Source organism: Myotis nattereri (assembly GCF_964212035.1).
Source record: "Myotis nattereri genome assembly, chromosome: 1".
NCBI lineage: Eukaryota > Metazoa > Chordata > Mammalia > Chiroptera > Vespertilionidae > Myotis > Myotis nattereri.
In genome coordinates this window covers 152,594,239-152,616,842 of record NC_138075.1, presented here as the reverse complement: position 1 = coordinate 152,616,842, position 22,604 = coordinate 152,594,239, and the positions used below count along the sequence as shown (strand labels likewise).

At 44.5% G+C, this 22,604-nt stretch overlaps 1 pseudogene across 1 annotated transcript in view; it reads right to left on the bottom strand.

Annotated features, from left to right (window-relative positions):
* LOC308531796 (N-terminal kinase-like protein) overlaps positions 1-22,351 on the bottom strand; it is a 75,053-nt pseudogene extending 52,702 nt beyond the window's left edge. The window contains exon 1 of the transcript in view: positions 19,983-22,351. The product of the transcript in view is annotated as an N-terminal kinase-like protein (transcript). The remainder of the gene's footprint in view (positions 1-19,982) is intronic.
* Between the last annotated feature and the right edge of the window lie 253 nt (positions 22,352-22,604).

The window sequence follows — 22,604 nt, the reverse complement described above, 5'->3', positions numbered from 1 at the left end:
TGGGAAATGTGGGGAGTTAATGCACAACATAGCCTATGGGCTGAGCCTTAAGTCCTATAGACATTCTCGAGGGTCTAGCCATGGCCTGTGCATCTGGTCACTCGGTGAGCCCTTGGATGGGCATGAGGGGTGAAGACCAAGTCAGCAAAGACAAGATGTTTTCAGGATTGGGGAGCCCTGGTTATCCTGGTCTTTTGAGAGAGAGAGAGAGAGAGAGAGAGAGAGAGAGAGAGAGAGAGAGAGAGATATTGGGGTGTGGGGGATTTTTAGTTTGGATACAGGTTCCTTCTAATTTCATTTACTTTGTTGACTTTGCAATATCCTTTCTTATTATTGTTCCTCACATGATGGTGTTCATTACCAAGGATTTGTTTTTTCCCATTAATTTTTGTTTATTCCTCAACTAAAAATTATCTCAAATCATTACTATATACAGATATGTTGTCTCTTCAAAATTCATGAACGTGTTAGTAGAACTGGTTTACAACTAGGTGGGCCTCACGGTCTCATCCACTGAGTGGATCAACCTGAAGGATGGTCAGGTACTCAAACAGCATCTTATAGCCTTTCAGGCATGCTGAGAAGGTGGGGAAAATGGAGGTTTGTCATCCAAAGGAAAAAGGGGTGACACCAAATTCACATTACTCCCATGTACCAGGTATGTCATGAACACGTGTTGTTCTTCGTCATCTGTTGCTCCTGAGTCAGGGTTCATAAGAACGGTGGGTAGGAACTAGTCTCGGTGTCTGCATTGACACAAAGGTGACCGTGAGGACATTGGTCAGCCTTTCCAAGCAAGTGCAAATGCAAACTAGGTGGAGGGAGGGAGCTGTCACTTGAGCACCCTGAGTTTATTTAGTGGAAATATATGTTGTTCCTTGAGGAACAAGTCTCTCTACTGAGAGGTTCGCTGCATTGCTCCCCAGCAAATGCCTTATTTCCTGTGTCCTCATTGTAAATATTCCTTTTGTGTGCTTCTAAAAGTGGCTTTTTTAAAACAAGACCCATATTTGGAGAAAGTGATACCTTTGGTGTTAGTTTTCTGTTTCGCTGACCGAGTTTTTGGGGACAGCCTGCTAGAACAGGACATTCATCAGCAAGTGCTGCCCTGCGCACAGCTGTTTGTTGGGAGAATGCTTCTGATATCTATCGCATAGCAACACCGGGGTTTTCAAGACTCAGTGCAACAGATCTGCTTATTACTGCCATCCACAGCAGGCAGGAACATTTCTGTGTGAGTAAATCCAAAGCTCACCCTTTTTCATTTTTAGTGACTTTCCAGTTAGGAAGCTTTTCGAGACTATTTTGGAAGAGTAAAGGAAAGAGCCTGATTTAATTAATCACCTTTGTAATAATTCATAGTTATTAAATTTCAAATAAAAAAAAGAGACCATGAGCTTTGGAAGTGTCTACATACTAAACCCTCGCCACACTTCTCTCCCAAAAAGAAACGGCCTCTGAGCTGAGAAATGGTGTGTAGGTGCTTTATGGCTAGGATATCAGGCCAGGAGTAGAAAACATTAAAATAGTGGGAACCCTGACAAGTTCTTACAAGAAGTAAGTGTTTAGTGGTAGTACTATAATCGAAGTCTGAACTTTGGAAAAGCTTTAAAAAAACAAAACAAAACAAAAAGAACTAGTACAACACTACAGCTTTCCAAGTGAGACTTTCACCAAACCAGCCTGCACCCCACCACTACCTCCCAGCTCACCGCCAAGTGCAGCCTACTCCACCTCCCACACATCAGGGGTACTCCTGAAAGATTACAATCCTTAAAAGGGTGTGTTTGTTGTTCACTCATATCCTTGTTGATAATAAGTAAAGATACATAAAGGTTTTAAAATAAAATGTATTAATAGAAAATTTGAGTGATGCCAAGGCCAACAAATCAGGAGACAAGAGGTGAGGGCACACCATGCTATGCAGGGCCACAGGAGGAAACACCAGGTTCTGCAAGGAGGCAGAGGGGGAGGGAATGTGGTCAAGAGTCTTTATTGTGGTTTCCAAAGGAAGAACAACAAGGCAGGGCAAACAGGCTTAGGATTCGCTGGTTTGATAATTTCCATAGGGGCTGCCCCTGGTTATCTGGTATCAGCCCTGAGTGACTAGAGCAGGGGATCAGTGGCCTGGAGTGTGAGAACCCCATAGAGAATGGGTTGGGATATAGGCTCTGGACTGCTAAGCTTGTATCTGAAAAGCATGCCCAAGGAAGTAGGACTCCCTCAAGGAGAAGAGGGCTGAGGTGTGATGACTCGATGTTATCAGTTTGTCCAGAACAAAGCATGTTAAAGTATCAGGTTTATAAATGTTAGGCACATGGTCAACACAATGGTATGGAGAGAACAGTTGTTAGGGAATCCAGAAAAAGGAACAAGGCAAGTCAATTATACGAATACAATTATGTCACCACTAATAGGAGGGGTACCGGGGCACTATTAAAATAGGAGGAATCACCTCTTTTAGAAATATTACATCAAGCCTGCTGCCTGAGCACCAGCCTGTTCTGGCTTTGCCCTAGATACAGAAGCCAATTCACAAAGCTGGAGGAAGGTAACAGGTGACCAAAAAGACCCTGATTGTAAGTGAAATTAAATGTAACTACAACATTGAGCCCTTAACTGTGGTAGTAAAATAAAATGAAGTGGAAGGAGCCACGCTGTGATAACAATTTAATATTCACCAGATTGTAAAGCTAATCTAGGAGGAATCATTGCACATGCAGGAAGAAAATTATTGCCCAATAAAATATGCAATGAGATACATTTATAGTCACCTAGAGAACCCCAAATCTGAATGGTGATTTTTTTCTTTAAAATGATGGCTAGAGGCTGGTGGTACGTAAGTCATTTCTCCATGTTGTCCAAAGCCGAATGAGTAGTGCCTGGTTCAAACATGCTTCAAGTGGAGGATAAAGTGACATGAGCTGACCAGCTGCAGGAGGAGATGGGCTTGGGTGACCTCTACCAGTGGGTCATTGGGTGGCTGCATATTGGAAAGACTTTGGCTGAGAATCAGAGGCCTGGGTTTTAATAAGAGCCCTGCCTCAGAGTGGCTATTGGATCCTGAACAAGTAACTTAACCCTCTTTTCATCTGTCAAAATAGTGGGATGCCCACCTCTCAGCAAGGTGGTAGGATTAAAGGATTTTTAAACTCTTTCCACTCAAACACTGCATTTATTTTTGGTAGTCATGACTGTGGCTCACAGACTCTGTCATTTCCTAGACTAGCTCTCTTTCTCCTTGGTTCATTGGCCAGGAATGCCCTCAGATCACTCCATTGTACCTTACAACATATGCAAAACATCCATAAGCATCTGTAAAGGTATGCAAAACATCCATAAGCATGTCCATCACCAGCAAGAACATTTTATTATTGGGCCATCCTGAGTACACACAGCATTCAAAGCATGGTATAAAGTTGTTTTTCATTTTCACCATTGTGTTACCCATTTGTCCACTTAGAAATCACTTCATGTGGACGTCCAGGAGTCCTTCTCTTACTCCTTAGTCCCTTAAAGCTTATCTCTACATCTCTGGTTGCCCCAGCATCCTGGCTCCATGCTGCACGAACAACACCAGGTACCATAAACACCACCTTTGCACATTGCTGAAGACTTTGGATTCTTCAGAATTCCACACTCTAAAAGAGGATGGATGGAAAGAAGGAAGGAGGGAGGGACAGAGGGAAGAGAAGGAGGAAGGGAGGAAGGGAGGAAGGAAGGGAGGGAAGGATAATGGAGGTAGATGAGGGAAGAGAGCTCCATCTTTTAGGCTGTTGAATATGAACTTTTCCTAACATTTGGCTTTTTATAACTTAGACCGAAGTCAGCTAAGTAGCTAAACCGTGTATAAGTGTAATCTATTCCCTGCTCTGGTAGGTAAGACCTTTGGACATGATTCTAGTTTTCTATAAAGAATCTTCATGGTCTGTGCTCCCACTATTAGATTCTAGAGAATCCTTGCTCTTAATGGATGTGTGAACATAATTCTTTTTTCTCCCCTGTCTACATTAGTATTGTTCATTTTAAGATGGTCATTCTCTGAAGATGGCCAATAAAACAGTTTATCCTTCTTCAGCATTAGAATCCTCCTTATATTTTGAGTGCTCATTACTCTATACCTTTTGTGTCCTTAGCAAATATTACTAGAGAACTTTTAAAGGAGTTGATAGTCCTCATCTTGAAGTTTTGTCTTGGTTCCCACAAACAGGGCCGCTTCTTTATAAGCCCATTCTGACTGCCTTAATCTGCACTCACATGGTCTTAACTGGTCTTCTGGCCTCAGATTTCAATTCCCATTCTGACCACATTGCCACTGAAGCCTTAGCCTTCTGTCAAAAGTCAGTTTAGTTTGTTTGAATGTTTTTCTATTTCCCTCCTAGCAGAGCCTTCTTTTGCCCCCATGGCCACATGCACCAGGGCCCCTGAGCCCACTCCTCACCCCTTAGAAGGCAGCTTTCCCTTCTTTATATTCCCAAGCATCTGCAAACTCACATATGGTTTGATTTCCCCTGAGGTGAATATGTTAGATCTATATTTAATTAACATTTATATCCTTCAAAATACCTAGCACTTAGATATTTCTAAATAAACATTTATCAAATTCATATAATTTATATATAGAAATCATGATGGCATCTACAACAGTATAAATTCTGTTTTCAAAACTATGGATAATGTAGTAATCCCTCCTTCTACCCCAACTCTTTAACACTCCCAGGCGATGCTGTCACCAGGGTCAGGGCAGAGGCAGGTTAGAAAGAGAGCTTGGAGCTGGAGTTCTAGTCTTCCATCAGTCACCAACGGGCTGTATCACCATAGACTAGCTTGTGCCCATCCATATAATTAGAGATTGGCCAGCTCTATGGTTTCTGAACATATTCCCCAACAGAGTCCTTGTGCTCATTATGTTGGGGGCCTGTGGGCAGGTGAAGCCTGCCTCCCCCTTTCCCTCTTGCAAAGCAACCCCATTGCTGCACCACAAGCATTGTCCCACCATAACCTCATTTAGAAAGAGGCTCGTAAGGGAATCTCGAGGGTTTGCAAACAGTGGTCTAGGTCAGTGGTCGGCAAACTGCGGCTCGCGAGCCACATGCGGCTCTTTGGCCCCTTGAGTGTGGCTCTTCCACAAAATACCACGTGCAGGCGCACGTACAGTGCGATTGAAACTTCGTGGCCCATGCGCAGAGGTTGGTATTTTGTGGAAGAGCCACACTCAAGGGGCCAAAGAGCCGCATGTGGCTCGCAAGCTGCAGTTTGCAGACCACTGGTCTAGGTGACCCCTCAAGTCCCCCTAGCTCCTGGTGTGAATTTGACAGTTTGCTGCCAGATCAGAGGGGTCCTGATCTGAATCCTTGGAGGACCTTGGTTTGGACCCACTTCACACAGAGGCAGAACAAGTCAGAGAGTGGCGACACCAGTAAGCAGTGTACCCACCTCAGCAACAAGCCTAAAACCAGAGTAATGGGCTGTGCACCATGGATGGGGCTCCTCCCAAAGCTGGGATAGGGTTCTTCTGAGCTGGGGTGTATGCCAGCTCCACTGGGGGTATAAGCCCACTGTTAGACTCCCCAGTAAAAGGCCAATCTCAAACCAAAGAGAATGCAGAGTTAAAATCCCTCTGAAACATGAAAAGGTGCTCAACATCACTAACCATCAGGAAAATGCAAATTAAAACCTCATGCTCATTAGGAGACCAGTGTCAAAAACACAGAGAATTTCAAAGAATCTCACATTACTTGTTGCAGGGGAGTGACACTAAAACTGAAAAAGAAAAATAGGTTGACATTCAGGTAACTGTATTGAGCCATCGATCCTGTTGGGAGGGAGTAGTTCCTGACAACTTAGGTGAGCTCATCAAAGTTGTGTGCTTGTAGGTACATGATGTGGCACCACACTTATTGTGTTTGCTTCTTCGGCATGTTTCTGGCTAAAATGTACTTTGGAGAACAAATGTTTGATGTTCATGTGATTAGGAGCTCAGAAGAGGTGGTAGGAACCTAATGGTATAAGACAGATTTTAGGAAATCTCATCTGAATGTATCTATTTAATTTCTACCCTGCCCCTCAGTTGGGTTGTACAAAATCGAGGGCTATTCCTTATGAAGTGACTCTTCTTAAGAGGACACAAGAAGACAATGTTGACCTTTGCATAAAAGTGTCAGTGCTTCCAACTTTTGAAAAAAAATTGCTAAAAGCAGAGGTTCTATTTTTATCCTTCACATTCTAGCCAGGTCTCTGCAGCCAAAACAAGATGTGCACCAAGTCTGGTCAAATAACCATCACCAGCCGAAAGTCCAGATGTTATTTCAGGATGCTTTTTCTCTATTAATTTGTGTTAGGTTATCTTTCCCAGAAAAACAAAAAGGAGATTTAGAGGGCTTTCTTTTGTTGTGGGGAAATTTACATATATTTACATTTTAAGTGTACAATTTAGTGGCATACATTCACAATATTGTGATACCACCATTGCCATCCATGCGCAGAACTTTTCATCACCTCAGCTGAAACCCTGTCCTCATTCAACAATAACTCCCCACTCCCATCCCCCAGCCCTTTCTGTCGGTATGGATTTGACTATACCAGGTATCTTATATAGTGGAATCATCCAGTATTTGTCCTTTTGTTACTGGCAAATTTCACTGAGCGTAATGTCCTCAAGGTTCATCCATGTTGTAAAATATGTCAGAATTCCCTCCCTTTTTATGGCTGAATGCTATTCCTTTGTGTGGATAGACCAATTGTGTTTGTCCATTCATCTGTTGATGAACATTTGGGCTGTTCTCACCTTTGGTTATTGTGAACAATGCTGCCATAAAATGGGTGTACAACTACCTCTTCAAGATCCTGCTTTCACTTCTTCTGGGTATATCCCCAGAAGGGGAATTGCTGAATCCTATGGTAGTTGTACTTTTCATTGTTTGAGGAACTGCCATACTGTTTCTTATAGTGGAGATACTATTTTAGATTCCTACCAACAGGGTACAAGGGTTCCAAAATTTCCACTTCCTTGCCAATGTTTTCATCCCCCCAAATGCATATGCAACACCTAACCCCCAGTGTGATGGTGTTAGGAGGTGAGGCCTTTGAGGGTGATAAGGTCATGAGGGTGAAGCTCTCCTGATGGGATAAATGTCCTTAAAAAAGAGACCCCAAATGAGCTCCCTCGCCCCTTCTGCCACGTGAAGGCACAGTGAGAAGATGACTGTCTATGAACCAGGAAGCAGGCTCTCTCCAAATCTGAATCCACAGGTGCCTTGACCTTGGACTTCCAGCCTCCAGACTGTGAGAAATAAATTTAGTTTTTATAAACCACCTGGTTGGGGGGTTCTGTGATAGCAGCCTGAGCTGACTGAGACTGTGTCCTGTTCACCATCCTATCATGCCTTATATCCTGAGACAAGCATCTAAACCTTCCCTCGGGCTGTGAGACTCACTTCCCACCTCTGCCAAATGTTCTAATAGCCAAATCCCCACCTGTTGGGAGCACACCCATCTACTAGTACATAGCACCGGATACTGATGCAGCAATGCTGGCACACAGGCAATGGGATGAGAATGAGGACAGAAAAACAAGTAAAACACAGACTAGCATTTAAGGCATTCCCAGCCCTCCATGGCTTAGCTCCATCAGGTCCTGTATTCCCCCACAGTGTTCTTCTGGCATTTTCTTCAAGATTGTCTCCATCTTTGAACTCCTTCAAAATGGACTCACATCCTATCTTCCTTATGAAGCCTTTTCATAATTAGTTTTTCTCTTCTGTCGACTCACAGATATTTTTGATATGGTGGCCATTCTGTCTTATGCTAGAGAAAATTGCACAGTTTATCTTCCCTTTCATATGGCAAATTTCTGGAGACAAGGACTGTATAGGCACAGGCCTTGTGCCGTTTATTTATCCATTCATTCATTTTTTTTTCTTTTCTAGTCAAATATTTATTAAGTCTACAATATTTTATATGCTTAAGAAACAGGAAACATCTAATCACTTTTCAATATCAGTGTGTGCCTTCCGCAGTGCACGGAGTAATAGCAGACACTAGAGGAATGAATGAATTGCTTTCTTGGTTTTCTTTGGAGTCATCAACCCCTGCATATTTCCTTAGATGATGCTAAACTGTGCATAACAGAAATGCCACAGCCTTCAGGAGATGAGGGAAATCGTTTGGAATGGAGCTGTTGAAGATTTCAAGAAGAGATACCGATTTGCCGAGGGTATGCATGGAGCCTAGAATGATGAGAAGGATTGGAGAAGGTTGTTCGATGTGGGAACAGGGAGATCAAAAGCTCCAGGCTCTGACATAGGATGAGTAGAGGAGGATGAGAGGCTCCTGTCGGAGTTTTGTGCAAAATGAATTCACATGGGTAGGACAAGAACCAGATTTAGGACTTTAAAGATAGGCAGACACATTACATTTCAACAGGAATCACACTCTAGGTTAAGGTACTGAATCTCTAAAAGGAAGAAATTCAGACAGTGACTCTTTTACTCTATGACTGGGAGCGTCATCCTGGCCCCAGGAAAATCAGTGGCCCCAGAAAAATCATCTGCTGTCTAAGCTCCTTTCCATGTCAGCAATGAATGGGGTAAATGGCGGCTTGGAGTTGCCATGGGTGGAAGCACGTGTCAATGGGTCACTCTGCTCACTCCGCACTCCTAATTTCAGTATCTGGGGTACAGTGTGGAGGTGTTTGAAGGATCAGAGAGGCTAGGCAAAGGCTATTTTCAGTAGTTCTGTGTTTTATTTTCATCCCCTCTTTCCTAAGCTCACATGTTTTTTCTCCTAAGAGAGGAAACAGCCAGCAACAGACATCATACACAGTTGGTCTCCATCTACACAGGTTCTGTATCTGCAGATTCGACCAATTGAAATTTTTTTTTTTAATTTCAGAAAGTTGACCCCTAAACAACAAAGTGTAACAACTATTTACATAGCATTTGCATTGTATCAGGTATTATAATCATCTAGAGAATATACATAGGTTACATGCAAATATTACATCAACTATGCAAAGTGGCCCCTCGGGAGTTAGACCGGGAGTCCAGGAGTTTGATCACTTGCTATGATGTGCACTGACCACCAGGAGGTGGCGGGGAACGAAGGAAGGCCCTGGCCGGCAGCTGGGGAAGGAAGGTCCTGGCTGGCAGCCAGAAGGCCCCAATCGACCTCGATTGCTGGCTAGGCCTAGGGACCCTACCCATGCACGAATTTCGTGCACTGGGCCTCTAGTTTTATATAAGGAAGTTGAGCATCCAAGAAGTTTTGTATCCAAGGTGGGGATTGGGGGGAGGATGTTCTGGAATGTGGAGGCTAAAAAAAGAATACCTTTTCTCTCACCTAACTTCTTCTAGCTGGGCTAAAAATCAAATTAACATAGACAGATAAACAGGAGAAAATCAAATTTTAATATGTACACACAGTGAATATGCATAAGCATGAAAATCCCAAAGACAGTGAAATAAAATTGGGCATATATCTCATTTTGAACAAAGGAAAAATGGGGGGTAATGAAAGGATTTTAAAGGAAACAGGTACTTGAGGAAGAGCAGAACATACGCAGCTGGGAAATTTTGCTTCAATGTGACACAGGAGGTGATCTAGCTTCCAGGCCCCTGCTTGGCACCTTCCTATGTACCACACTTCATTCAAATTAGGCTAATGTGACCATCTGAGATTTCCTTCCTGGAGCGGGTTTTTCTATCTGAATCTCTTGGGCAGGAAAGGGAGGGAGATAAATGTTCTTTCTGAGTCTTTTGTTTTTTTTTTAATAATCAGCTTAAAATCAATATTCCAAAAGGCAGCTTTAGTGTGGCAAGCTTTAGACTCCTTCAGTACCAATCCCCTGTGTACCATCTCATCTCACTTACTGCTCACAGAAAGCTTATGAGTAGGTCATGGTGCTCATTACACAGGGAAGAAATGCAGCAGGCAGAGGAAGCAATGTGCCCAAGCTCACACAGCAGATACGCAGCCAGGTCCAGGATCATGAAGCTCCAGCTTTCAAACGATCACCCTCCTACGCTGCTCTCCCCATTGCCCTTCCAACATTCCCTTACCTTCTGCAGTCATGGTTTCTTTTTTAGGTCCATTAAAGGTGTTGGAGTAGATGATCTCTATAATCCCTACCAGTCACTTAGTTCCTTCTTTCTTGATTTCTCCTTGTTGCCTTTCTAAAAATACCAGTGACGGCAGGGGATCACTGTAGGAATTTGGAACAAAAAACTTATGATCAACCAAGACTAACAGAAAGGAACATTTCCCTTTTTTCTCAAATCATTTGAGATAATAAAAGAATGCATGAGTTATGGATTCAAGAAGCAATGCTCTTTTTTTTCTTCCAAACAATTTACTTTCAATGAAAGTTCTGAGATGAAGCCCTAAGGAAAAATGAATTTATAAGACATAAAGTTGAAAATGGCTATGCCTTATAGTATAAAACAGATAATTTTAAGATAATTATAACATATTCTTTCTGAGTAAAAAAAAGGTTAAGTCAGAATCCTTGTAGGTGGTGATGTAAAGCTCTATCATTGTTTGGATAATGTGATACAGTTGTTTTCATAATTTAAAAATATAATGCTTCCATAAACTTGCTCTAAAGAATTTTCACAAAACATTTCTGTGATTTTATTTTGCTATATCTATAAAGAATGTAATAAAATAAATTGTAATTTAAATTAATTTTTGCTTAGATATACTGGTGATAATTTATTTTTGGACTGGCAAAAATTTTCTATTGTTTAGAAAAGACTGTAATAGTGCATAATTATATGCATTTAGATTCCTTACCTAAATTTTATTTTAAAATTTGTATTACTAAAGCAGAACCTACTGGTAAAATGAAAGGCAAGAGTAGAGTACGACATTTACAGAATATATTTCTAATTGAAGAGACATTTTCTGCTTTCTGGAATTTTAACATGGATTATGTATGCTATATTTCACAGGGCTTAGCTACTAAAAATAGGTTTTTTAACCTGAGTTTCCCAACTTTAAATGTCAAGTAATCTTCTTTCCACTTGGTGTTCATTGAGATTCTCTCAAACACTAGTATTATGGGAATAAAATTTATCTGTAACTATAGTACATGAAAAAGAAAACCCAAGCATGTAAGGGAAATGGGAAAAAATCGTTGGGTTATTGAGGAAGAAGCTGTGGTTTTCTGTTTCACTGCTTTTTATCTCACAGCTTTATTTATCTGATAATAACACATTACCTCCCTAGCCAGTTTGGCTCAATGGATAGAACATCAGTCTGTTGACTGGAGGGTCCCGGATTCGATTCCAGTCAAGGGCACATGCCTCAGTTACAGATTCCTCCCTGGCCCAGGCCCTGGTCAGGGCGCATTCAGGAAGCAACCAATTGATGTGTTTCTCTCACAGAGATATTTCTCTCTGTCTTTCCCTCTCTCTTCCATTCACTCTAAAAAAAAATCAATGGAAAAATATCCTTGGGTGAGGATTTAAAAATAAAGAATAACATATTACCCAGTAATTGCAAGGTCTCCACTCAATTACGCCAAACTTGTATAATAGACCTATTTATCTTCAGGAATATATTACATCATAAAATAAGCATCCAACCATATCAGAATGGGTTGTGTGTCTTTGTTAATATGGATTCATAGGTGTATCAGTACATTCCCCACACATAATATGGACAATTTTCTTTCATTTTCTGGATCTGCATTTGACCTTCCCAACCAGAAGACTTGAGGAAAGGAAACTTGGAAGCTGGCATTTTAGGAAGTAGTAAAAGTCACAGTGGCCCCAGTGAAAGAGAGGACACAGCTGTGGATTATGAGTGCACTGTCAGTTGTTGGCTCAGGGAATTCTTAAGATTAATTACTCTGCTGACGTCAGGTACGAGGTTGGGCCTGGATCTAATGAACTCTGCTTGTGTCACATACACTAAAAGCCATGGGATTGCCAAACCTCTGCTGATTTAAAGCACTTGGGATCTCTACCACCCATATGTTTTTATTTAAGGGCCCAATTACCCCTTAGAAGAACTCAAATAAAAGTTCCAAACTATCTTGCTGCAACATTAATTTAACCAATTGGCATGCATTTCAGCTGTATGTAGGCATTTTCATGATATGTGTAAATCCTTTATTAACAGTGTCAGTTGCTGACAGATCCTGTGTAATTCCGGTGTAGTGGGAAACATCCACATATGCGTCAGCCAGGGAGGAAAAGTGCACAGTGTTCGGGGCCTCAGCTCACTAAGAGCCGCTTGAAAGGACCTTATTTAAATGACAATGGCCTGTGGACATCTCTCAGGCTCCAAAACTGCTCAGATTTGATTCCTAATCCACAAAGCAATCTTCCTACAGGGCTGAGGATGGCTCCTAGCCACTCGCAGTTCTGGGCTTTAAATGTCTTAGACCCCAGCGGAGGGAGGAGCTTTGCAGAGTTGTAGCTGGCAGTCTACCAGCGGTCTGCAGGCCTCCTTACTGGTCTAAAGAAATGTGGCAACAATAGCTCCTTTATGGCTATCCCGTGCTCACTGTCTTCACACTTCAAATGCTAGATCAAAATGAGCATAACGAATGGAGCCATCAAAGCAATCGGCGCAAAGTCCCGATTGGAAAACACCCACACATTGCACACTCCCTACCAGGGCTGTTCCCAGGGGAAAATGACCCGGAAAGGCAGATGGGACTCGGCCAAGAAGGCTGCAGCCTGCTCTGTGCCAGGTTGTTCTCCCCGAACTTCCATCTCGCTGAGTTCATTCTGGGGAGTCATGGGGATTCTGAGGCAGACAGAGGGAGGCTGAGGGGTGTCAGAGTTTCTCACATTCCCCAGGGAGCACTGTGGCAGGGGACATCCCGGGCATTGTATCTTAGGAGGGTTGAGAGGAGACGCACATTCAAATCCCCCCGAGGTGCCGAGATGGAGGGTGTAGAACGCAATGGCCCGTACAATGGAAGGTGTGGGTCAAGATGAAAAGAAACTCACATTCAATGAGGAAACTGAGCAATCTGAGGTTAGGAGGCAGATTCCCATCCCACGCAAATATGCAGAATCAGCTGTGGAAGAAAGGAGCAGTAACCATGGCGCTTGCAGGAACTTTACAAATCTGGTCTGGGAAAACCAAGTCTGGGAAGCTGTTCTTGAAAGCAAAGCGTAGCGGTCCATTTATCCCATGTTCACAACATCCCTGTGAGTCTGAGCAAGAGGCAAGAATGTTAAAATCCAACCTAACAAGAACCAAGCAGGTCAGGAAGGATCCAGAAAAATCGTCACAGGCAAATGGAAAATTACATTAAAGGACAGACACGATTTTATCTCATTGATGCAAGTTCTAAAGAATGATGCAGGAGTCTTGATAACAGAGCAAGCTGTGAACAAACTGTGGGATTTAGTCAGGCACTGACTGACTACAACCTACTCCAAGTAAATATAATAAACAAAGGGAACAGTTTTCTGCATGACACCCATTTTTCCGGATGGCGATTCTAAATTACACCACGTTACTATACTGTTTTATTTGTTGTTTCCAACACAGGAGTATGCGTGTTTTAAAGTGTGAAACAGGGAAAGCTGATGTTGCATTTTCTGGGTTTTTCTCATTCCACTTCTACTTTCTTTGTCACTGTCCAAATCGCAAGTTAGGAGGAAAGTGGGGGTGCCAAGGTGCTTTCTTGAACCTCCTCCCTCCTTCCTCCTGAAAAAGAAGCCTTGCCCTGCCATCCTGGACCAGTTGGGACATCCAGATAAGCCTGGGTGTTCTCATGAAAACTGAACATCAACATCCATCAAGGCCACTCTGAGACCCAGACGGATCAAGACACAAATAAGACCTTAGGGTAATTATTTCTGAACACAAACTATGAACATTGTACAAGCTGCAAAAATGACCAAACGTCCCATTATTCAGACCAATAGGATTCTTCTATTCTAATTCTAGCTTTTGTCCTGCTCCATTCTGCTCTACATCTAAAAAGGATTTATGAAGATACCCAGTCATAGAGTTATCCTGCCTCCGTCCAGGGTGGACCCCCGCATCCTTGACCTTCCCCCAAACCACCTGTATAAGCCCAATCCTCTGAGTCCTCCCTAACACCCCCTTGCTGAGATGCCCCACAGTCCCCAGGTGCATGTGCCTGCTGCAGCTCGTCGGACCACAGAGGTGTCCTGGCCGTCTTGACGGGAGGCATAATCACACAACGCTTCAACTCTCGGCTCTGCGGGCACTCTCCAGTCTCCATTTCTGGTTTTGACCTCCCATTTAATTCCACTCAGACTTTCAAGTGCCTGCCAGTATTCCCAGATGCCATGCTGCTGGAAATCCAAATTCAGTTGGTCCCAAACTAAAGTCATCATCTTTCCCTGCCGTAAGATCTTCTCTGCTTCCTAGAGCCCCCATCTCACATAATGATACTGATCAATTTTTAGTCTCAGGCTCCAAATAGGAAATAAAACCTATAGAAAAATTAAATGTTAGTGGCTAATATATCAAGAGCACTTAAGCACATAACTGCTTATGAAATTCTACTTGGGTTTTGTCCAAAAAATTTATTCTGACACTTGTTAAAGATGGTAAGAAACACTTTATTTAAGAAGGGACTGCTGAATTATGTGTGTCCTTTCTTTTTTTTCCAAAATATATTTTATTGATTTTTTTGCAGAGAGGAAGGGAGAGGGATAGAGTTAGAAACATCAATCAGCTGCCTCCTGCACACTCCCTACTGGGGATGTGCCTGCAACAAAGGTGCATGCCCTTGATCGGAATCAAGCCTGGGACCTTTGAGTCCTCAGGGTGACGCTCTATCCTCTGAGCCAAACCGGTTAGGGCAATGGTTGGCAAACTGTGGCCCCTTGAGTGTGCCTCTTTCACAAAATACCACGTGTGGGTGTGCACGTACAGTGTGATTGAAACTTGGTGGTCACACACAAGGGGACAAAGAGCCGCGTGTGGCTTGCGAGCCGCAGTTTGCCGACCACTGGGTTAGGGCAATGTGTGTCCTTTCATTATTGTGCTCCCACTGTGTTGAACAGCACCTAACTCCCAGTGTGTGTTACTAGTAAATGAATGACTAATAAGTAAATGAACAGACTTACATTCAAGTACGTCAGCAGCATAGATCATGACTTTTCTAACCAGAATGAAGTCATTGACCCTCTCAGAAGTAAAAGCATACCTTACTGCTGACAATGATAATTTGAAAAGCTAAGACAGTGCTATATAAACATGAGATCATGTGATGTCAGTAAGAACTGGATCATTTCTGGTTCTTACTGGTACATTTCTGGCTGCCTTGGAAAAAATAGTATGGTATTTAAAAAAAAAACACAAAAAAAACAGGCACTTTTGAAAAAATCTGTATTCTAGATACTAATTTTATAGTGGGACCTTTTACTCTATCTCAGTTTCTTCATGTGCAAAATAGTGTAGGGAGTAGTGCCGGGAGCCGGTCCATCCTTGCTGTTTCAAGGGACCTGGCATATATGGCATACTGTTCTTAATATGTTTGCTCACCTTCTTGGCACTATGTGTTTTAACCAAGGTCACCTCTCTGAGAAAGGTTGTTTCCCCAGGTAGAGATTTTCCCCTGAAGTTAGGGAGGGAATAAAACCCCTTAACTAAGTGCCAGGCGGGTAATTAATCACTTTAACTACAAACAATCATGCTTAAGCTACATAATCTTTACTCCCTGAAATGGAGATAAGAAATGCCCTAACCTTTGGAATAGAGATTGATAAGATTGGAATCAACTGGTATAAATACAGATGTAAAAAGACAACAGGAGACAGAACCTAGACACAGAACCGAGACAGAACCTAGACACAGAACCTAGAGACAGAAGAACTTCGCTGGAGAGAACATGGCAAAAGATCCTGGACAGAAACTGGCCACAGAACCTAGAGACAGAACCTAGGGAGAGAACATGGCAAAAGATCCTGGACAGAACCTAGACACAGAACCTACACAGAACCTAGAGACAGAAGAACTTCGCTGGAGAGAACATGGCAAAAGATCCTGGACGGAAACTGGCCACAGAACCTAGAGACAGAACCTAGCAAGAGAACCTGGCTGAAGAACCTAGAGACAGAACCTGGCTACAGAACCTGGATAGAACATGGCAAGAGAACCTGACTAGAACCTGGTGACTGAACCTGGCTGGAGAACCTGGACAGAACCTGGCTGGAGAACCTAGCGAGGGAACATGGCTACAGAACCTGAGCCTGGCTGGAGATCCTGACCAGAACTTTGCTGGAGATCCTGACCAGAACTTCACTGGAGATCCTGGCTAGGCTGCTGATCAACTGAATGCTGCCTCCGTGTCATTCCTTCTTCACCGACTCCGTCCACACCTTTGGGGACCCCTGGACCTGCTGGGGTTGGACCCCGGCAGAGTAGGTTAAATTATCTTGAGCATTCTCAGCAATTCAATGATCCTATCTAATAAAAGGGTAATATGCAAATTAACCATCACTCCATCACAAAGATGGCGGCGCCCAGTCCCCTCAGCCCCGCCAAAATCCCCCAGTCCTGGAGGGGGGCTGCTGAGAGCGGGCAGCGTGAGCGGCCTGGCAGAATGCTTGCTTCATCACCGCAGCATGAGGCAAGTGTTCTGCCCCGGCCGTGGAGGGCCTCTGGGCAGCGGGCGCAGAGTGGCCAAGGCAGGATGCGGAGGGCCTCTGGGCAGTGCACGTGCACATGGAGTGGCTGGGAAGGGACGTTTGCGTCATCATTGTGGCGACAAGGCAAGCATCCCGCCCCAGCCATGGAGGGCCTCTGGGCCGCAGAGAGCCTCTGGGCAGTGGGCTTAGAGCTTCCAGGCCCCACAGAGAGCAGAGAACCATGGAGAGTGGGCCTATGCCATCAAGGCTCCCGGATTGGAGAGGGCTCCCCTGAGGGCTCCCAGATTGGAAAGGGTGCAGGTTGAGCTGAGGGACCCATCCCCCATGCACAAATTTCATGCACCAGGCCTCTAGTTCTTTTATAATATAAAAAATTGAACTAAATGGCAGAAATGATAACATAAATCTAATCTTTTCTTTTTTAAAATAGAGAGGCCAATGAGATGCCTATAGTCATCCACTGAGTTTATGTAAAATGGACTTCTTTTTCTTGCCATTGCTTTTCCTTTTCTCATCCTCGTGTTTCCCGTTCTTTATGTTATTTCAGTATCTTACAAATGCTTTTCTAGGAGTTACACTTGTCACATGATCCTGTGTTTATCTATTCCTGTGATACCCTTCCTTCAAGGCTTTAAGTTTGGGAAGAGCCACACGAGGCTGCATTTATTTCTTTACTTTTTGCCATCCACAGTAGCTGATGTACTAAAGGGGCTCAACACAACTCTCAGCACCAAATGAATGAATGAGCAAATATGTGAGTGAAGAAATGTATTGTCACTGGGAAAACAGGACAAAAAGGAAGCTTATCACTACCTCACTATTCTGCAACGTGAAAAGACTTTATTAGCACAGTATGTATTTTTAAATTGTAGTAGCAGACACATAACACACAATTTACCATCTTAACTGTTTCCAAGTATACCTTCACATTGTTATGCAGCCATCACCTTCGTCCATCTCCAGAACATTTTCATCTTCCCAAAGGGAAACTCTGTCCCTGTTAAACATTAACTCCTCATTCTCCCCTCCTCTAGCCCCTGGCAACCACAGGACACTTGGGTTGTTTCCACTTTTTTGCTGTTAGAATAATGCTGCTATGAGATCGGTGTAAGATATCTGTTCAAGTCCCTACTTTCAGTTATTTTGGATAAATACCCAGAAGTGGAATTTCTTATATGGTAGTCCTATGTTTAATTTTTTGAGGAACCACCATCCTATTTTCCACAGCAGCTGCACCGTTTTATGTTCCCACCCACAGCACCCAAGGGCTCATATTTCTCCACATTCTCACCAACAGCTTTTTTGAAAAATATACTAGGAATCCGAATGAGTATGAGGTGATATCTCATTGTGCTTGTGATTTGCATTTTCCTAAGGCTTAGTGATATCGAGCATCCTTTCATGTGCTTATTGGACATTTGTCATACTTTTTTTTTTTGATGGGGCTTTTGTGGTCATCAGCCCCATGGATGACATTTGAACTCTTGGGCCTACCATGCAGTTGCTACATTAGTACTCTGAATGGTTTATCATAGCCTGTGTGTATATTCTTGACCAGTTGTCAGCTTGGTGCTTGGAGGTTTGCATCTGCTATTTCATTTTATTCTCTCCATAACTATGAGTGGTAAATGTTCATTTCATTTTATAGATGAAGCTGAGAGAAGCTAAGGGACTTCTCCAAGGTAGCACAACTAGTTGTTACCCCTACTGGAAATCAAACTCTGGGTATCTGACATCGAGATAGTTTCAGTGAACTGTGTTCTCTTTTTTGATCAATTTCACAGGCATTGACCATCGTGAAAAAGTAAAGCCCCAAATCGTTTGAATACTCTTTCCTATTTAGACTCATCCTAACACATTGTGGACCAGTAGTTTTATTGCTAGCTTTACCCAGTGGCCACATAAGTTTCTATTGAACAAGTACAAAAAATGTTTTACATAAATGTTAAAGTCATGCTTTAAAATTAAATACCCATTGCATTTTGAAGTTATTTATGACATGTTCTTACAAACGAATAGCTTTTTAAAATATGATACTTTGTAAAACACTGTGTAACATGAAGCAAGAGTTCTTGTTATCCGTCTGCAATGTGTTAAGTAGGAGAGAACCCTGAGAAGCAAATGTACATCCCAGGCAAACCCTTTCATCTCAGGGCTATCCTAACCCGGATTCACACCCCAGGTGCTCAGGCCTCCCCTCAGTCGAAAACAGTTTTTTTAAGTTTTAATACAGATGGTCTTCCAGTTTGATTAATGCTATTAAGTAAAATGCCATTTAATTTTTAAAGAAAAAATCAATAAAAGGACCTACTTTAGCACTTTTTATTCAGCCTTTTTATTAACCATGCTGAAACTGGTTTTGCATAATTTATGCCATATATACATGTTTGCATAATGCCATATAAAAGAGATCATTTAATCAATTAATAAGAGCAGCATCGCCTCTCCTGCTGGGTTTAGGGATCTACCAGAGTTTCCCTGATAAATCTAATCTTCAGTAGGTTATGCATGGAGCCACCTCCCATCAGGAAGCATATATTTGGGTTTGGAGAAGGTCAAAGTGTCTTTTTAAGCAGAAAATGACCGAATCGGGATCATTAGCAGTTCTGAGAAATCCTTTTACTCAGTGACCCCCTCGGCCCCGTCACCACCTTAGAAGCTGTGTCTCTGGCTTCAAATCAATCTCCTGAGTGCTGCTTTCTCTGAACCTGCTGGTTTAGCAGCCTCCTCGCATGTTTCCAGGCCAAAGAGCTTTTTTTAAAAGAAGCTGCAGGTAATTTGCAGAGCTCTACAGGTGAGGCTTCTTCTCTCACATCTCTTAGTAAGCCCTCGATTTCTGAATCTCTGCAGTGGCTCTCTCCCTGACATTTTTAAAGGTACACTGGACTAATTCCATTTAGAAAGCAGCTCATTGCTGTTTGGGGTGTCTTGCTAATAGCATGTAAACTAGTGGAAGAGAGTTGGGGTGCACATCTCTCCACCAAGAGGTGGCCTTGACCACAGAGGGATGGAGCTGATCGGCCTAACACCTGGAAAGTAGCAGCACCCAAAGATTGTCTATACCAAACCCCTTTCCCGTTTGGTCCCCCAGAGCACCCACATTTCACTATAGATGTATCCTCTGAAGGGGCTAGGCTTTGTCATGGAAAATAAAATATGAAATAACACTTGGACAGAGGCCTGGTCCTCCCATTGCAGCTCAAGTTCACCCAGCAGAGAATTATGAAGAGTAAGGAAAATGTGTGTGTGTGTGTGAGAGAGAGAGAGAGAGAGAGAGAGAGAGAGAGAGAGAGAGAGAGAGAGAAATAGAATTTATTGTGGCTCTGATTATGTACATGTGAGATGTGCCTGGCCAGGCTGGCTGGCTGGCAAGGTGTGTGCAATAAATACATCCATGGGGCTGTTCTCTGTGGCCGGGAACCACCCACACCAGCAGTTCAGTCCTCCGGGTCCCCAGCATCATGGGACCTTTGGCGGCCTTCTGCTTCCATCTCCCGCTGACGCTCTTCCTGCTTCTTCCAGGCCAGCTCAGCCTTTACCTGCCAGCTCCCAGTCTCCAGGCCATCCCAGTTGTCTTCCCACGAATCAGGTCTTGGCTGGGTGCCAACCTCCCAACACCCAACAGATCAGCAAAGGCGTTGCCTTTGTCACTGGGCTCTGGTCCACCCCAGTTATGCTTGCTGGTCAGCAGTGTGCCCTCAGGGAGTGGCTCCTGAGGACTCGGCTCCTGCCAAACCTGTTCCCATGAGCCCTCAGCTTCCCAGCTGCTCCAGTCCGACTCGGGAGATTTGTGGTCAGGGTTACTGGTCTGCCCAGCGCAGCTGGCTTGGCCCCCAGTACTCCAGTTGTCCTGCTGGGCTAATACAGATTCAGCCTCCTGCTCCAAGCTTCCCCAGTCTTCGTCATCCCATCTGTCAGCAGCGCTGCTGTCCCCCGCTGTGTCCTTGCCCTCCTCTTGTGCCTCCCAGTTTCCTGAGGTAATGGGTGTGGGAGAGGCAGGGGTGGGAGCTGGGACAGGAAGTCCCTTGGGTGTGGGTCTCTGGGAGACTTTGGGCTCACCAGGGGAAGCCGTGGGGTGTGCACAGATCAGCTTGGAGGTGAGCGAGGAGACCCCTGTCATGGCCCATCCTGCCCAGCTGGCTGCGGCTCCTCCCATTCCGGGGCTGGAGGCAGCATGGACATCCTTCTCCACTTTGGTCAGTTGGGTGGGGTCCTCTGACACAGACTCCAGTTTGGAAAGGAAACTTCAAATGGCCTTGAAGGCCTGGACCTGCACAGATTTTTTGGGATCCACAGTGAGACTACAGAGCACAGGGCACAGTCATTCATTGAGTAGAAGTTGTGGGTGGCAGCGAAGCCCAGAACACTGGCAATCTGAGATGGGGTAAAGGGGTCCTTAGCAGCCTGGAAGCAGCTGATTTTTCCCAGACAGACTGTGGTGTTGCAGCAGATGGGGCCCTGCTCATCGTTGGCCTGCAGTTGAGCTAAGTGCTTCATCAGCTCCACATTGAAGATGGTCTCATTCAGCTTTGGGGCCAGGAGCAGCATGGACTTGACGTCTGCTCCCGGTTGGCAGGGTTGGTGTCCCGGAAGCCATGCACGACTCATGGAAAGATCTGGGTATTGACTGTTGGCTCATCAAGGTATTGGATAAATTGCTCCATCTGCTGCAGGAGGTGTATGTGCATGGCCAGATCAGTGGATGAGAACATCTTGACCCTGACAGGGATGACCTGCTGCTGATACTCCTCAGCACTGAGGGACTTGCCCACCTTGAAGAGGCGGGTGAGCACCACAGCCCCTGCATACCCAAACTCAAAGGCAGTCAGCAGCTGGGGCAGCACCTTGTGCCAGCAGAAATCTCCGGGAACGAGTCTAGGCTCTTGCTCAGCTCTTGGAAGAACTTTTGCTTCTCAGTTGGCTCTTCAATCTGAATCTCTTCCAGGCACAGGTTCGTCTCCACAAAGCGGTTGTTCATAAACCCACTGGGTGCACGGCAGTTCTGCAGGAAGAGGGCTGGGTTGGGACACATCTTGGGGTTGGCTCCAACCAGCTCGCAATAATGGGGCACCAGCAGTTTTGGGATCTTCCCAGGGTTGTGCAGAGGGGTGGCTTGAGGTAGGGGACCATTGAAGACTTCCCAGATGAGGCAGCCCAAGCGCCATATGGCGGCTGACCACTTCTCTGTGATGGCTTTGCCACTGTCATCAGCCAACTCTAGAGGATCATACTGCTCAAGCTCAGGGATCCCCTTGCAGGGGGTGCCCCGCCATTGCCCTGGGCTGAGTACATGTAGTCCAAGCCCCTAAGCTTCCACTTCCTGGTGCGGCCCACAAACACAGTGGCCATGTAGACATTGTTGTAGATGAGATTGCAGTCCTTGAGGGGGAAGCTGAGGGTTTTCACAGTCTGGTGCAGCCCCCAGGAGAGTTCCAGCTCCTTGGGGCCACAGCCTCTGCTCCCAGTGGAGTCACAGCCTCCGTCACTACGTGGATCCATTTGTCTGTCTCCAGCCCATCAATGTAGGCCAGAATGTTGGGGTACCTGAGAGTTTTGAGGAGCTTGAAGGCAGCTTTGGCCACCTGGGTCTGCTCTTCGGAGCCAGGCTTCACATTGTACATGAAGATGGACATCAGGTTGCCTGCGGCCTCCTTGTGGCCACGGTGCATGGCCCAGGGCCCCAGCGGGCTGCCCTCGGCAGGTTCCAGGTTGAGCTTGAACAGGAAATCCTGGACCAGGTCCCACACAAAGAACCACATTGTCCCAACCACCGCGGACTCAGGTCCCTCTGCTCCAGGTCCTCAGCAGCCTGAGCTGGGGTCAGGCGGAGCCTTGAGGAGCAAGGAAATTTGATGGGGGGAAAAAACCATCATCCCTTGGATCCTGAGATGACTGAAGGTAGCTTGAGATCACCAAGTGTTTTAGAAAAAGAAGTTATCTTACCTAACAATAGACAAACATGTAAATTAACCATCCTTCTGCTATGCTCACCAGCCAATCAGGAGAGTATGC